Here is a 15,266-nt window from a genome sequence, read left to right as displayed (position 1 = left end):
TTTGTGTACCCTTGTGACAATGCCACAGTCCCACCTCATTCCCAATACATCTCAGCATGTGCCTCATTTTTCATCTCTTGTGTGTATAAAATTGTAAACGCAGAAACAGTTTCCCAACATGTGATATTTTCTTAATGCTAGTCAGGAAGTCAGTCATCCCTCCTTCTCATATGTGAAAACAGAATTGAAGGCTTTTCCACAAGTTTAACACATCATCCCATTACACTGCCGTGACAGCCTCTGACTCTTCTGCAGTTTTTTCTGTATCCACTAGAAAGCGAATGAGGAATTCATTTTTTAAAAATGTTTTCTTTCCTGGCTCAATATTCTTCTTGCTGCATCCCATGGTTATGCTGATTTATATTTTCTTACTGGCAGATATCACTACACTGATATTTGTGGCAGAAGAGACTTTTCATTACACTTAACACCAGTTTGATGTCCCTATATCCAAAGCTTCCTCTATGTGGGATAATTTGTTTTTTAATGTGACTGAACACTACATCTCATTCTTGTCACTTACAGATGTCAATTTAGTCCCAGAAGAGCCTTTTCAAGGTGTCAAGTCATCAAAATCACTTCTATAGAGACCTCCTGAAGGCATATATCTATCTTGGGAAGTCTGGTAATCCTGATATGATTTTGTTGTTTTCATTTCGTTTTTCCATATATTGAAAATAACGGGGCCATGAGCGGTCCTTATGGAAGACTGTTTGAGAGATATTTTTCTGAGTTGGTCTAACGCCGTTGATGTGTAGTTGGATCCCACTAACCAAACATGGTAAGATCAAGGTGATGGTCAGGGGTGGTTGGTGGTCCTCCGGGTTGCTGTGCAATAGAAGGTGGATTTGAGATGACAGGAACGAGTAGGGAAGAGTGATCCCCTGAACCACCTCCTCACTTTCTCAGCTTTCATCGCCACCCAAGTTTTGTGAGCCTGGGACTTGGGAGACTGTTCTGTGCCCAGGTCTCCTATGATTGGCTGCTTCCTGGGCTTGCCTGAGTTGAGGGTACAATGGGTATGACCCTGGGCTGCCCAGCATTCATGTGGAAGTGAAGCAAGGAGGACTGGATCAATCATTGGAAAGCGTGCCTCTCTACAGCCCGCATCATCCTCCAGCAACACTGTAAGCATACTGCTTTCAGATACATCAAAGGCTTTATGTATATACATGTTCTGGTGTCTAGGAGGCCTGACATTCTGTGGCAGAAGGAAAATCTGTCAGGTTTCTTCATTATAAAAATGATGAAACTGCAGGTTCACCAAGTTATGTGGCTTACTTCAGGTCACACAGAGAGGAGTTTTGAGCACTGCCAATAAAAGCAATCCCAACAATTATTCCATAATTATTCATAGGATCCATGTCATTCAGTAAATATTCATATAATTATTCAGTAATTATTTGTTTACCAATTTGTACCAGGCATGTTGCTCAAAACTGCACATATTTGGACAGCATACCTTCATCATGATCCTCAAGATAACACTGTTATCCTAAGAATCAGGTAAGAAACCTGAACGAGAGGGCTAGCAAATAATGAATTTGGCCATATTTCCATTTTTTGGTTTCCGTGATGCTGGATTAATGACCAGAATGAGTTACCGGAAGAGTATTCATTCCGGTATCATCTTCCAGGACAGAAGTGTGCCCTCCTAGTATATTGGGACCAAAACTCAGAAGTGTCTGCAACCTTGCTTTAACAGCATGGAAAATAACCTCTATTTTCCATTAGACCTGGAATTTCCCTGGACCTTTGGAATATACAAGAGAAGTATGAGACTTGGGTCTTCCCTTGACTGTATTTAATTCTCTCTTCTATGGAATGCCAATGATTCTAAGACTTTTGCTTTTTTTTCTTTCTTTTTTATTTTGAGACAGAGTCTTGCTGCCACCAGGCTGAAATGCAGCAGTGCAATCTCGGTTCACTGCAACCTCTGTCTCTCGGGTTCAAGCGATTCTCCTGTCTCAGTCTCCCGAGTAGCTGGGACTACAGGCATGTGCCTCCACGCCCGGCTAATTTTTGTGTTTTTAGCAGAGACAGGGTTTCATCATGTTAACCAGGATGGTCTCCATATCTTGATCTCGTGATCCGCCCACCTCGGCCTCCCAAAGTTCTGGGACTACAGGCGCGAGCCACCATACCCGGCCGACTTTTGCCCTCTTATATCCACAATATATGTTTTATGAAGAAGATTTTACTAATAGCTCTATTTAGAAAGAATAAATATGAGCTATAGTTTAGGGTTTATGCCCTGGACTTACTATTTTTATGATTTCTGTTTTGAGATTAAATTCTCACGTAAATAGAAAAATACTTATTGCTTATGAAAGGAAACTAGTTATTGGTTTGAGTTTTTGACACAGAAGCGCACACTTTTGACTTCATCTTTGTCTCTCCCCATCAGTGCCGCTCACTGTCTCCCAGTAGGACCTGGCCACGCCCCTGCACTTACCCTCGTCCTGCTCAACCATCTCCATGCACTGTCCAATTCCATCCGTGATTCAGGCTCCTCCCAAGGCTCCCTGAAATAGGTACAGGTCTTGGGACATCAGACACACTCCAGGCACAAAAGCAGCCCATACTGTAAAGCGGGCAGCTGTGTTCCTGCTTCCCTGAAGTTGCCAGTGATGTTCTAGGACAGGAAGAAACACTTTCCCTTGTTAGGGCGTCTCTTCTTCGTGTCTCAGGGCCTCTGATCTAGTGAACACAACTGTCCTCAATGTGAACGAACTTGCTAAATTCCTGGTTTCTTGCTAGGTGGCTAGAATAGATTTACAAGACTTCCTGACTTACCCATGTGTGCTGAAGTCTGGATTCTTACCAGTATGATTCCTTTTCTTGTGAGGGGCAGCTTAGGGAAGATTGGCCCCATTGCCATGCAAAGAGAGGTAAAGTGAATTTCTACTCAAAGCAACCTTGAATTTGAAACTAGGTCTCCCACTGTTTCAAAACTGGCCTATAGGTCCAACTGTGCACATATGTGGACGTCGTATCTTCATCAGAATCCTCAGGCATGTGTCCCCAAGGGCTTGTGTGTCTGCTGTACTCAGCATAAAGTTATTTCTCATTATGGTAAGTTATAATTAACTCACCAGGATATAATTCATTATCAAGATGAAGTTATTTATCATTATGGCAAGGACAAATTTAGAAGAGTTATTTAATTTACTTCTTTATTTTCCCAGCTGGAAACAGTCTATAGCTACTGATATCAGCACTGTCCTCTGAATACCTTGGCTGTGTTAACTGCTTTGACTCAACATGGAGCTGAGCTGTTGGCGTACTGTACCTCGAGATGCTGAAATATGGCTGAAGTCCAGGGTCACTGGCCCAGGACATCCAGTGAGGTCATCTCATGAAGCATGGGCCACTGGTTCCAATGAACTTACCATCACTACACTTCTCATGAATCACCAGTCACTAGACTGAGAATTCTGTGAAAGCGGGGATCCTATTTTACTCACCTCTGTGGTCACGGTTCTTAGCTAAGGGCCCAGCACAGAGGGGCCTCTCAGCAGTGTTCATCCATGATTGAATAAAATGGATTACAAACCTCCAGCCCTTTCCCTACATTTCTGTCCCCAGTGTCTTGTAAGGGATGCTCTTTCTCTCAGAGGCTGCAAATCCCCTTCCCTAGAGAGGCACCTGCCTTACACCATCCCTGCCCCAGAATCCTCTCCTGTGGGAGCTTCAAGGAAGACTAGTCTGTTCTGAAAATGTTCTCTTATGCTTCCCCATCATTAGGAGCAATGTCCTTTGACACAGCCTCCCATCCTCTGAGTTGCCACAACAGCTCAGTTGGGTAGAACGACCGTATCTTGTTGAAATGACCTGTTTGTGTCCTTCCACTCACTGGCTTGAGTTTCTTTAGAGACATTAAACACCTGAATCCCAAGTGCTTAGCACACTATAAAGAAAATTACATGCTCAATAAATATTTATGAGAAACTTCCCTCAACTGATAGTGCAGAGGAATATGATTAGTATCACTGCTTCATAATCAAGCACTGGACACTTACTCTGGCACCTGACCTAGGGCAGAGCAGTTTAATGTGAGAACGGACGTCTCCAACCCTTCTCCAACATGGTCGTTCCCTCTAACCCACACTGACCTGAAGAGCATCCACTGCTACGGCAGCACCGATGTTGAGGCTCCTGGGTCTGGTGAGTGTTCATCCAGGACTGAATAAAACTGACTACAAACCTTCGACCCTTCTTGGAGTTGCTGCTGCCCCTCACTATAAACCAGCTCTGATCTAACCTGTGGCTCTCCCTGGCCAGAGGCAGGAGACTCCTGTCGAGTCAGTTTCTCTCAGTCCCCACTGCTCAGCTCGCGCTGCTCCTTGAGGGTTTAAATGATCATAGCATTGCCATTTCCCCTGAGGCTTCTGTCCTGGTTTGTCCTTATTCTCCCTTCTTTGGTTTTCATTTACCAATGGCTCGTCCTTTGTGGATTATTCTCATCTCCTAAACCTGCTGACTTTCTTTCTTCCACCTGTTCCCACAGCTCTGGGATTCCAGCGTGTGGACTCAGCTCAGGCTCCTACGGGAGAGACACAGAGTCAGGCCTCAGCTGAAGGTCCCAGGCAGTATTGAAAAGCATCTCAATTCCTCAGAGGCTCAGAGAAAACAGAGTGGGAAGGGACCTCAGAAAGTTACAATAAGTCCCAACCTTACAGATGAGGAAACTGAAGGCCAGAAAGACTGAGACTCTCCCAGGCTCCCTCCCTCACCACTTGGTGGCAGCAGATCCCACACAAGCCTTGGCCTCAGCCTCCCTGTGCAGAGCAGGTAACTCGCCCTCCCAAAGCTCACTGCTGCCGTTCGGAAAACTTTAGATGAAAAATAGCAGTTTCCACTGTGAAAACAAAAACAGCAAAGGGCCCTTTCCTTGGACAAACGCTTTATCACAGTTCTATAGTCCTGGCCTTTATACTCGGTCAGCTGTCATTCACTGGCTGCTAGATTGGGGCAGGGAGCACATAGGATTAAACAGTGTTTCACACAACCCTGCTTTCCCGGCCTGGGCTCTCAGCTCCTCCATTCTTCTTCAGAAACTTTCTTCTGCTGTAACCGCTGGAGAGTCCAGGCCCTCATGTGGGTCATTTCTCCAAGAAGATCCCTGTTATTTTCTTCCTCTCTTGGAGGTCGAGAGGGCAGAGATTGGTTCTGGGACTCCTTAGTCTTAGGTTTTCTCCTAAGCCAGCCAGGGCAGCTGAGAGCAATCATGACTGCCAGAGGTCAGCTCAGTGAAGAGCAGCACGGGCTCACAGGGACAGCCCCTCGTGGAGACGGTCAGGACCGTGACACACGCAATATCTGACCAATTCTGCTGGGATGATGCCACAAGGATTAAGTGGAGGATGCTGCCACGAGGAGAAAGGGGAAGAACCAAAAGAGTGGGGGAAGAAGGAAAATAAAATGTTTTCAATAATGATAGAAAAAAGTGCAGAGCCCGAAGGCAAAGCCCCCTGTCACAGAGGGTTAGTTCCAGGCTGTGGAGCCTAATCAAGAAATTCCTGCTGGACTTTGCTGAGCCCCATGTCAAAATAGTTTTGGATCAGTGACTTTGTTCCCTCCACTTTCCCTCTTTTTGAACAAGAATCACTAGCAGTGTCATTCTGTGACTGTCCCACCACTGCACACTGAGGACAGATAAGCTGTTTGTTCAGTTTCACGGGTCAACAGGGGTAAGGGAATTCTATCAGGGATCTGTACTTGGGCCGGGCATGGCGGCTCATGCCTGAAATTCTAGCACCTTGGCAGGCTGAGGGGGACAGCCCCTGAGGTCAGGAGTTTCAGACTAGCCTGGCCAACAGGGCAAAACCCCGTTTCTACTAAAAATACAAAAAAATTAAATGAATCCAGTGGTGCCTGTCTGTATTCCCAGCTACTTGAGAGGCTGAGGCAGAAGAATCGCTTGAAGCCAGGAGGAAGAAGTCGCAGTAAGCCAAGATCACACCACTGCACTCCAGCATGGGTGACAGACCAAGACTCACGCTCAAATAAAAGGAATCTGTACTGAACAGACACCCTCAGAAGCCTCATTCACACTTGGTGTAGATGATTTAAATGAGATTTTAAATTTTGATCAGATTAAAGCTACATGACATTTTTTACTTTGCACTAATGCATAATGACATGAAACTTGGAAACCTTAGGTGAGAGGGTGAATGTATTTTGCATCTGTGAGGAACGTGAACATCTGGGGACCAGAAGTTGAACTGTGATAGGTGGAATTTCTAAAATGGTCTCCAAACATGCTGTACCCTTATCTCTGAAACCTGTTAAGCTGACGACACATTCCTGTGATTACCTTGTTACATGGCAGTCATATGACTTTAAAGAGTGATATGGTTTGGCTCTGTGTCCCCACCCAAATCTCGTGTTGAATTATAATCCCGAGTGTTAGAGTTGGGGCCTGGCAGGAGGTTATTGGATCATGGGGACGGTTTCTAATGGCTTAGCACCATCCCCCAAGTGCTGTTGCATGACGGAGTTTCCATGAGATCTGCCTCTTTAAAACCATGTAGCACTTCCCCTTTCTTTCTTTCTCTCTCTCTCTCTCTCTCTCTCTCTCTCTCTCTCTCTCTCTCTCTCTCTCTCCTTCCAGCCCACAGAACCATGACCTGATTAAACCTCTTTTCTTTATAAATCACCCAGCCTCAGGTCATTATAACATTGCAAGAACAGATTAATACAAAAGCTGAGCTTTCCTGAGCGGGCCAGATCTAATCACATCACTCCCTAAATGTCACAGATTTCTCTAGTGGGTAGGAGAAGACAAAGTCAGAGAGAGTATGGGAGCTGGAGAAGAATTCCATGAGCTGTTGCTGGCTGGAAGATGGGGAAAGTGAGAAAGAATGCAGGTGGCCTCTCAAGTCAGGCTGTCTCCTGGCTGAGAGCCAGGGGGACTGCAAAAGGATGTCACTCCTCCACCCACAGGAAGTTGGATTCTGCCAATACATCTGTAGTGAACTTGGAAGAGTAGCCTGAACTCTAGATGAAAAACACAGGCAGCACATAACTGGATTTCAGCCTCCTAAGACCCTGATCAGAGAACCCAATCATTCCTGATTTCTGTGGTTTCAAACCACTAACTTGTTATAATGTGTTAATAGGTAGCAACAGAAAACTAGTTACAGGTGCCTATCTGTACTCTTTTTCTATTTTCACACATGTGTATGCTAATCCCTATAAGCACAAAAAAGAAAAAAAAAGCAAAGAACTACAGTAAAATGTTACACTTACCTTTACAAGAGCACTGCAAGGGCCGTTCCAGAGCCCATGCAACTGGAAGAAGATAACGTAGGGCATTTCAGGCAGGTGAGAAGTGTCTCTTCAATGTTACCAACCCAATTTCTGAAAGAAAAAAAGATGGCAAAATACTTAACTCCCAGCCAGGTTTGGTTGCTCACACAGGTAACCCCAGCACTTTAGGAGGCTTAGGTGGGTAGATCACCTGAGATTGGGCTCTCAAGACCAGCCTGACCAACATGGAGAAACCCTGTCTCTACTAAAAATACAAAATTAGCTAGGTATGGTGGTGCATGCCTGTAATCCCAGCAACTCGGAAGGTTGAGGCCCAAGAATTACTTGAACTCTAGACATAGAAGTTGCAGTGAGCTGAGATTGCACATGGCACTCCAGCATGGTGGCTCATGCCTGCAATCCCAACACTTTGGGAGGCCGAGGCAGGCAGATCACCTGAGGTTGTGAGTTCAAGACCAGCCTGACCAACAAATGGTGCTAGAATGACTAGACATCCAGATGTGAAAAATAAATGAATCTAGGCACAGATTTTACACCTTTCACAAAATGGATCTTACACCTGAATGTGAGGTTCAAAACTGTAAGACTCCTGGATGATCATATAGGGGAAAATCTGGGTGACTTTGGGACCGGTGATGACTTCTCAGATACAATGCCAAAAGCACAATCCAGGAAAGAAAAAACTGAGAAGTTGAACTTCATAAAAATTAAAAACTTCTGCTCTGTGAAAGATATTGTTAAGAAAATGAATAACCAAGTAATAGACTGAGAAAAAAATTGGCAAAATACAGATCTGATGAAAGACTGGTTTCCAATATATATAAAGGACTCTTAAAACTCAGTAATCAAAAAGCAAAAAACCCAATTTAGAAATGGGCAGAATATCTGGATACTTCACCAGAAAAGATACTTGGATGGCAAATAAGCATATGAAAAAGATGCTCAAAACCATGCGTCACTAGGAAATTGCATATTAAACCAATGAGATGCCACTAAACTATAATATACACCTAACAGGAAGACTCAAATCCAAAGAAGAGACAATGTCAAATGCAGAGCAACAAGGACTCTCATTCACTGCTAGTGGAAATGCAAAACACTTTGGAAAACAGTTTGGCAGGTACTTTTTAAAAAATAGCAGTTTTAGATACTTAACAAAGTAATGTGAAAACATGTTCACTCAAAAACTTGCATCCAAGTATGTACAACAGTTTTACTCAGACTTACCAAAAACTGAAAGTAACCCAAATGTCCCTCACTAAGCGAATGGCTAAACAAACTGTGGTATATCTGTACAAGAGAATACGATTCCGTGATAAATGAAATGAGCTATCAGGCCATGAGAAGACATGGAGGAACTTTAAATACAGAATGCTAAGAAGAAAGTAGTCTAAAGACTCTACACACTGTATCATTCCAACACTAGGACATTTCAGGAAAGTCAAAATGGTAGAGATAGTGAAATGATCAGTGATTGCCAAGCGTGCAGGAGGGATGAATTGGTTGAACACAAGGAGGTTTTCAGCAGTGAAAATCTTCTGTGTGATACTGTACTGGGGATTCATGACATGGTAATTGTCAAGCCCCATAGAATTGTAAAACTCAAAGAATGCACCCTAATGTAAACTATGGAGTTTAGTTAATAACAACATATCAATATTGATTAATCAATTGTAAACATGCATCACACTAATGCATGATACTTATGATAGAGGAAGCTGTGTGCTAGGGGACAGGAGAGAATAGGGAAATTCCCTGTACTATCAGCTCAACTTATCTGTAAACCTAGAATTCTTCTAAAAAATAATGTCCATTAAATTTTATTGAAGTTAGGATGCAACACCCACAAATCAAAATTGTGGTGGCATCCTGTTATGTGTGGTTCATACTGGGCGTTGAGGTGCACCAAGCTGGAGTCAGAACAGTTGGAGACACTAATACCTGTGCCTTCAACCACTGGCTCTGTGGGTGTCCCTGGAATCCAGAGGGCAGATCAGTGAGCCTGAGACAGACTCAGTGCTCCAGATAGTGCAGGCTTCTGGTAAGAACAGGGAGAAATCACCTCAGGGCAGTGATATGGCCGATATATATGTTATTTTCTTTCTGTTAGGAGGAGAGTGTGTGTGTAGTTAGGTTAATGCTGATTGAACTATCTTTGGAATCTCATCTACTGGTGAGATTTTGGGGCTTTTCTTACTGCAGCATAAACTACCAAAGCTCAACAAGACAGCAGATAGAATATACATATATAAATAGACCAGACAGGGCAGGAGATCGGTTCCAAAGATAGTTCAATAAGCATTAACTAACCACACTCACACTCTCTTAACTTCCTAACAGAAAGAAGGGAATTCCTGTTCACTAAGATCTACCTCAAATCGTACTTTGTGAAAAGTAAGCACTTTCTCTGGCTACTCAAGCAATCAGTCAGGACTCTTTTTTCCCACCCCTGAGGTTGGAGTGTGGTAGTGCCATCGTAGCTCACTGTAACCTCTAACTGAAGGCTCAAGGAATCCTCCTACCTCAGCCTCCAGAGTAGCTGAGACTACAAGTGTGCACCACCATGCTCGGCTAATTTTTTATTTTCAGACACAGGGTTTTACTGTGTTGCCCAGGCTGGTCAGGACGGTTGACTGCATGTGCCAGAAACCAACCAACTCTAGTTCTACACATACAAAGGTTGATTTTCATTGACATTTCCTTTTATGGCAGGTTAACGGTGGCTCTGCTCCATACAAGCTATTTTATTTGTTAGATGGTAAAAGCTGTGGTACTCAGAGAATTGCTGAATGTGGTACCACTATGATCATTCATTCACTTAACAAATATTTAATCAATATCTGTTTCATACCAGGCAAGGTCAAGTATTGAGAATACAGTCATGAATAATAGACAAGTTCTCTAATTTCCAAGAGCTTATATTGAAAATGATATTAAACACATATAAAATAATCATAAAAATAAGGAATACTACATTAATAAATAATAGATTTCAGTAAATATTTTAAAGTAGAAAAATGTAAAAATTATTAAAACTAAAAGGGCCAGGTGTGATGGCTCATGTCTGTAATCCCAAAGTTTTGGGATGCCAACATGGGAGGATTATTTGAGCCCAGGGTTTTGAAACCAATCTGGGTACCATAGGAAGTCCCTGTATACAAAAAGTTAAAAATTAGCCTGGCATGGTGGTGCATGCCTGTAGTCCCAGCCACTAAGAAGGCTGAGGTGGGAGGCTGCTTGAGCCTGAGAGGTCAAAGCTGCAGTAAGCCATGATCATACCACTGCACCACTGCACTCCAGCCTGGGCGACAGAGCAACACCCTGTGTCAAGAAAAGCAATTTCACAGATGTAGTCCTGAATCTATTATATAGAATACTATGGTCTACATCACATCACATCAGCCCTTCACTTTAAGGGGCTTAACACTTAGTTAGGTATGATCCATAAAGTTTTCCTGGTAATTAAGTATACCTAAGAACAATTAAGTATAAAAGAGTTACTGCCTTGACAGGAAGACTGTAAAAATTTTAAAAAGGCAAAAAATATGAATCAAAACTGCAGCTCTGTGAGGCCCAAATAATGTCTAATTCAAGTCACAATGAACATCTAGCAATCATTCTGAACACCATATAATTCACTTAAAACATTTTGCCTGAACGCCCAGCAGATCTGACTTATCAACACCTGTATGTAGCCAAGAAATTGACAATCATTTATAAATTGCCACCTATGACTCCATCTGCTCTACCCACTTTTAAAAAAAAATTTATGCATTTATTATTTATTATATGTTGTAGAGACAGGATCTCACTATGTCGCCCAGGTTGGTCCAGAAACAGACCCACATTAATTTCACAAATCAAATGACCATAGAGTCATCCAATTTATAAAAAGAAGTGCACACAGTGCAGAAGGACAAGGATGGTCTTTTCAATCATGGTGCTGGATCAAGCAGTCACATCCATGTAGTAAAAAGTGAATCATGGCTGGGTGGGGTGGCTCACACCTGTAATCCCAGCACTCTTGGAGGCTGAAGCAGGTACACTACTCGAGCCAAAGAGTTTGAGACTAACCTGGGAAAATGCTGAATCCCCACCTCTACAAAAAACACAAAAGTTAGCCAGGAATGGTGGCACACACCTATAGTCACAACTATTCAAAAGGCTGAGGTGGGAGGATTGCTTGAGCCAGGAGCTGAAGGTTGCAGTGAGCTGAGATTATGCGGCTGCACTCCAGCCTGGGCAATAGAGTGAGACCTTGTCTGGAAAAAAAAAAAAAAATGCATGAACTAAAATTAAATTGCTACAAGGTTAACACAGAAAAATATGTTCATTTTCTTAGGTTAGGCATTGATGTCTTAAAGAGGACACAAAAAGCAGTAACCACAAAGGAAAAGATTGATAAAGTATAATTTCTTTAAAATTCAGAAACATGCAGGGTGTGGTGACTCATGCCTGTAATCCCAACGCTTTGGGAGGCCGAGGCAGATGTATCACTTGATCCCAGAAATTCCAGACCAGCCTGTGCAACCTGGCAAAACCCCATCTCTACTAAAAATACGAAAAAGAGCTGAGAATAATGGTGCTCCCCTGTAGGTCCCAGCTAGTTGGGGGCTGAGGCAGGAGGATCACCTGAGCCTTGGGAGGTGGAGGTTGCACTGAGTGATTGTGTCACTGCATTCCAGCCTGGACAACAAAGTGAGATCATGTCTCAAAAAGAAAAAAAAAATTAGAGAATCTCCATTCACGTAAAAACACCATTAAAAGAATGAAAAGGCAAGCTACAGTTTGAAAAAATAGAAATGTCATACATATATATCCCAGAAAGGACACATCCAGAATAAAGTGTTACAAATCAATAGAAAAACAAGCATATCCATAAAAACAGGATACAGAGATTTAACAGGCACTTCCCAAAAGAAGACACAAATGGCAATAAAAAATACTCAATCTCAATACCAGGAAAACGTAAAATGAAACCACACTGATATATTACTGTACCTCTACTAGAATGGCAAAGTAATTTTTAACTGACAAGCATAAGCAAAGATGTGGGGTAACCAAAATATTCCCTGCTAAATAGTACAACCACTTTGGGAAAATGTTCAACAATATCTAATACTAAAGTTTTATCATTCATATACCTCTAAAATCAAAAACGCCACTCCTGCATATATACCCCAGACCCCCGTCTAGTAATGCTCCATTTCTTGGTCTGTGGTAGTTCACTTAGGAAAATTCATTACCTGTACTTTGTTTTTTTTGAGACAGTCTCACTCTGCCATCCGGGCTGGAGTGCACTGGCATGCTCACGGATCACTGCAATCTCAGCCTCCCAGGCTCTGGTGATCCTCCCACCTCAGCCTCCCGGGTAGCTAGGACTACAGGCACACACCACCACACACAGCTAATTTTTGTATTTTTAGTGGAGATGGGGTTTTGCCACGTTGCCCAGGCTGGTCTGGAACCCCTGGGCTCAAATGATCTGCCCACTTGGCCTCCCAAAGTGCTGGGATTAACAGGTGTGATCTACTGCACCGGGACCACCTGCACATTTAAAAGTGTCCCTCGGGTCCCAAGAGGGAACGGATTTCTGGCCTTAAGGTGGGCGCAGGGTCAGTGTTCTCCACAGGATTTAGGACGATGTGCCCCCGAAGCTGCCCCGTCCCTCCACCGCCGGGGCTGCCACGGGAGGACCCGCCGAGTCCTTTCCCAGCGCCCGAGAGGAGGGCGGCGGGCTGCAGCCGCAGGCGAGGAATGGAACCCGGACACAGGCCCTGGCGGGGCCGGCGCGCCTGCCGGCTCGCGCAGCAACACTGGGGGCAGCCCGAGAGCCGCGCGGCGCCCCAGCTTTCGCAGGCGGTCCGGGACTCACCGCCCGCCCGGCCTGGCGCGGCGCCCTCTCCTCGGGAACGCCGGGTGGACTTCGCAGGAAACCGTGACTTCCATCGAAAGGGCAGCCGCGCCCCGCGCCTGGGCCCGGCTCCCGGCTCCGCTGGTCGCCCGTCCGGCGTCTCCAAGAGCATCGGGCGCACGCAAGCTCGGCGGCCTGGGGACCCTCACCGACCCCTCCCGGCACCGCCGCCGTCGCAGACGCCGCGCAGCCCCTCCCCCTGCAGCCGGCCGGCTCCTCCGGGTCTTCCCGCCGACGGCCCCGGGCGCAGGCGCTGCGGGCTTTAAAGGGACCCGCCCCTCAACCGCGCAAGCAGGTTAGGAGCTGCGAGGGGGATGGACGGGGGGCTGCGAGGGGGATGGACGGGGGGCTGCGAGGGGGATGGACGGGGGGCTGCGAGGGGGATGGACGGGGGGCTCCGAGGGGGATGGACGGGGGCCTCCGAGGGGGATGGACGGGGGGCTCCGAGGGGGATGGACGGGGGGCTCCGAGGGAGATGGACGGGGGGCTGCGAGGGGGATGGACCGAGTGCCCCGGGGGCCGGGAAATCCCTCCCTCCCCTCCCCTCACTTTCAAAGCACCCGCCCTGGGTCCTGCAACTCGCTGATTTCCCCCCACCCCTTGAACCGCCCCTGCCAGGTTAAAGAGGCGGGAGACACAACCCCCGGCGGCCTGAGCGATCCCGAGCCCGCTCTCAGGGCTGCCGGCCGCACGCTGCCGCCCCGCCCCGAGTCTGACTTCCAGGCCCGGGCACGCGGTGCAGACGCGCAGGCTGCAGAAGGCAGCCCCCAGATCCCGGAGAGGTGGCCTTAGGTCACTAGCGAAGCCGGCAGGGTGGGCAAGTGTCCTGGACTTCGTACTGCTAAGAAGCTCCGTAGCCACCAAGGACGCCAGAAGTGGCATGATAAACAGTCCAAGAAACCCGTTTGGGCACAGCCCTGAAGGCCGCGCTTTTGGAGGTGCTGCTCATGCAAAGGGAATCCTGCTGGAAAAAGTAGGCATTGAAGCCAAGCAAGCAGCCAAATTCTGCCATTGGGAAGTGCCTCAGGGTCCAGCCCATCAAGAATGGCAGGAAAATCACAGCCTTTGTACCCAGTGATGGTTGCTTGAACTTGATTGAGGAAAAAGATGAAGTTCTGGTTGCTGGATTTGGTCGCAAAGGTCATGCTGTTGGTGATATTCCTGGAATCCACTTTAAGTTTGTCAAAGTAGCCAGTGTCTCTCTTTTGGCCCTGTGCAGAGGCAAGGAGGAAAGACCAAGACCATAAGTTTTAATGATGCAAACACTGTAGTAATCAATTTTCATATGCAAAAAAAACAATAATCAACATGTCAATGGCACTTTTATTTTCTAATTTAAATATATAACAGATTTTGCAGATGGATTTTCACTGAAATAAACCTTTCAGAAAGAGAAAAACTTTTTTAACAAGATTAGGAAATATCAAGAAATAGGAAGTAAAGCCATGCTGTCCCCCCAGCTAAAAACTTCAAAAATTTGCGTTTTATCTAATGCAAATGTTTGCCTAACTTTAAGTTATGAACAATTGTATGCCAAATTGGATAACCTAGATAAAATTGATAGATTTCTAGAAACAAATCTAAACCTATCACCTGTAACTAGCAAAGAGATTGAATCAGTAATTCAAAATCTGCTAACAGAATAAAGTGCAGGACCAGACAGCTTCACTCATGAATTCTACCAAACATTTGAAGAGAAATCAACACTAATCTTACTCAACGCTTCCGAAAAATTGAAAAGAGGATACTTCCAAAAGAAAAGAGGACACATGAATTCATTCTCTGAGGCCAGCATTATCCTGATGCCAAAGCCAGAAAACTATATATCAATATCTCCGATGATATTGAGGGATGATAGGAATCCTCAACAGCACATTAAAAGGACTGTACACTATGACTAACTAAATTATTTCTCAAATCACCAAAACAATCTTGAAGAAGAAAAATAAAGTTAGGGTCACACACTTCCTGACTTTAAAACTTACTACAAGCAGGAATGGTAGTGCCTAACTGTAGTCTCAGCCATTCACAAGGCAGAGGATAGAAGATACCTTGAGCCCAGGAGTTGTAAACAAGC

The 15,266-nt window shown here is 45.1% G+C and overlaps 1 protein-coding gene across 2 annotated transcripts in view; it reads left to right on the top strand.

The window, feature by feature from the left end:
• Positions 1-15,266, top strand: part of LOC104649910 (late cornified envelope protein 1F) — a 95,007-nt gene that overhangs the window by 54,611 nt on the left and 25,130 nt on the right. The gene's annotated exons all lie outside the window — the stretch shown is intronic.

This window comes from Saimiri boliviensis, chromosome 19 (genome assembly GCF_048565385.1).
Source record: "Saimiri boliviensis isolate mSaiBol1 chromosome 19, mSaiBol1.pri, whole genome shotgun sequence".
Taxonomy (NCBI): Eukaryota; Metazoa; Chordata; class Mammalia; order Primates; family Cebidae; genus Saimiri; species Saimiri boliviensis.
Note: the sequence above shows the minus strand (reverse complement) of the source record. Positions and strands in the feature narration are given on the sequence as shown.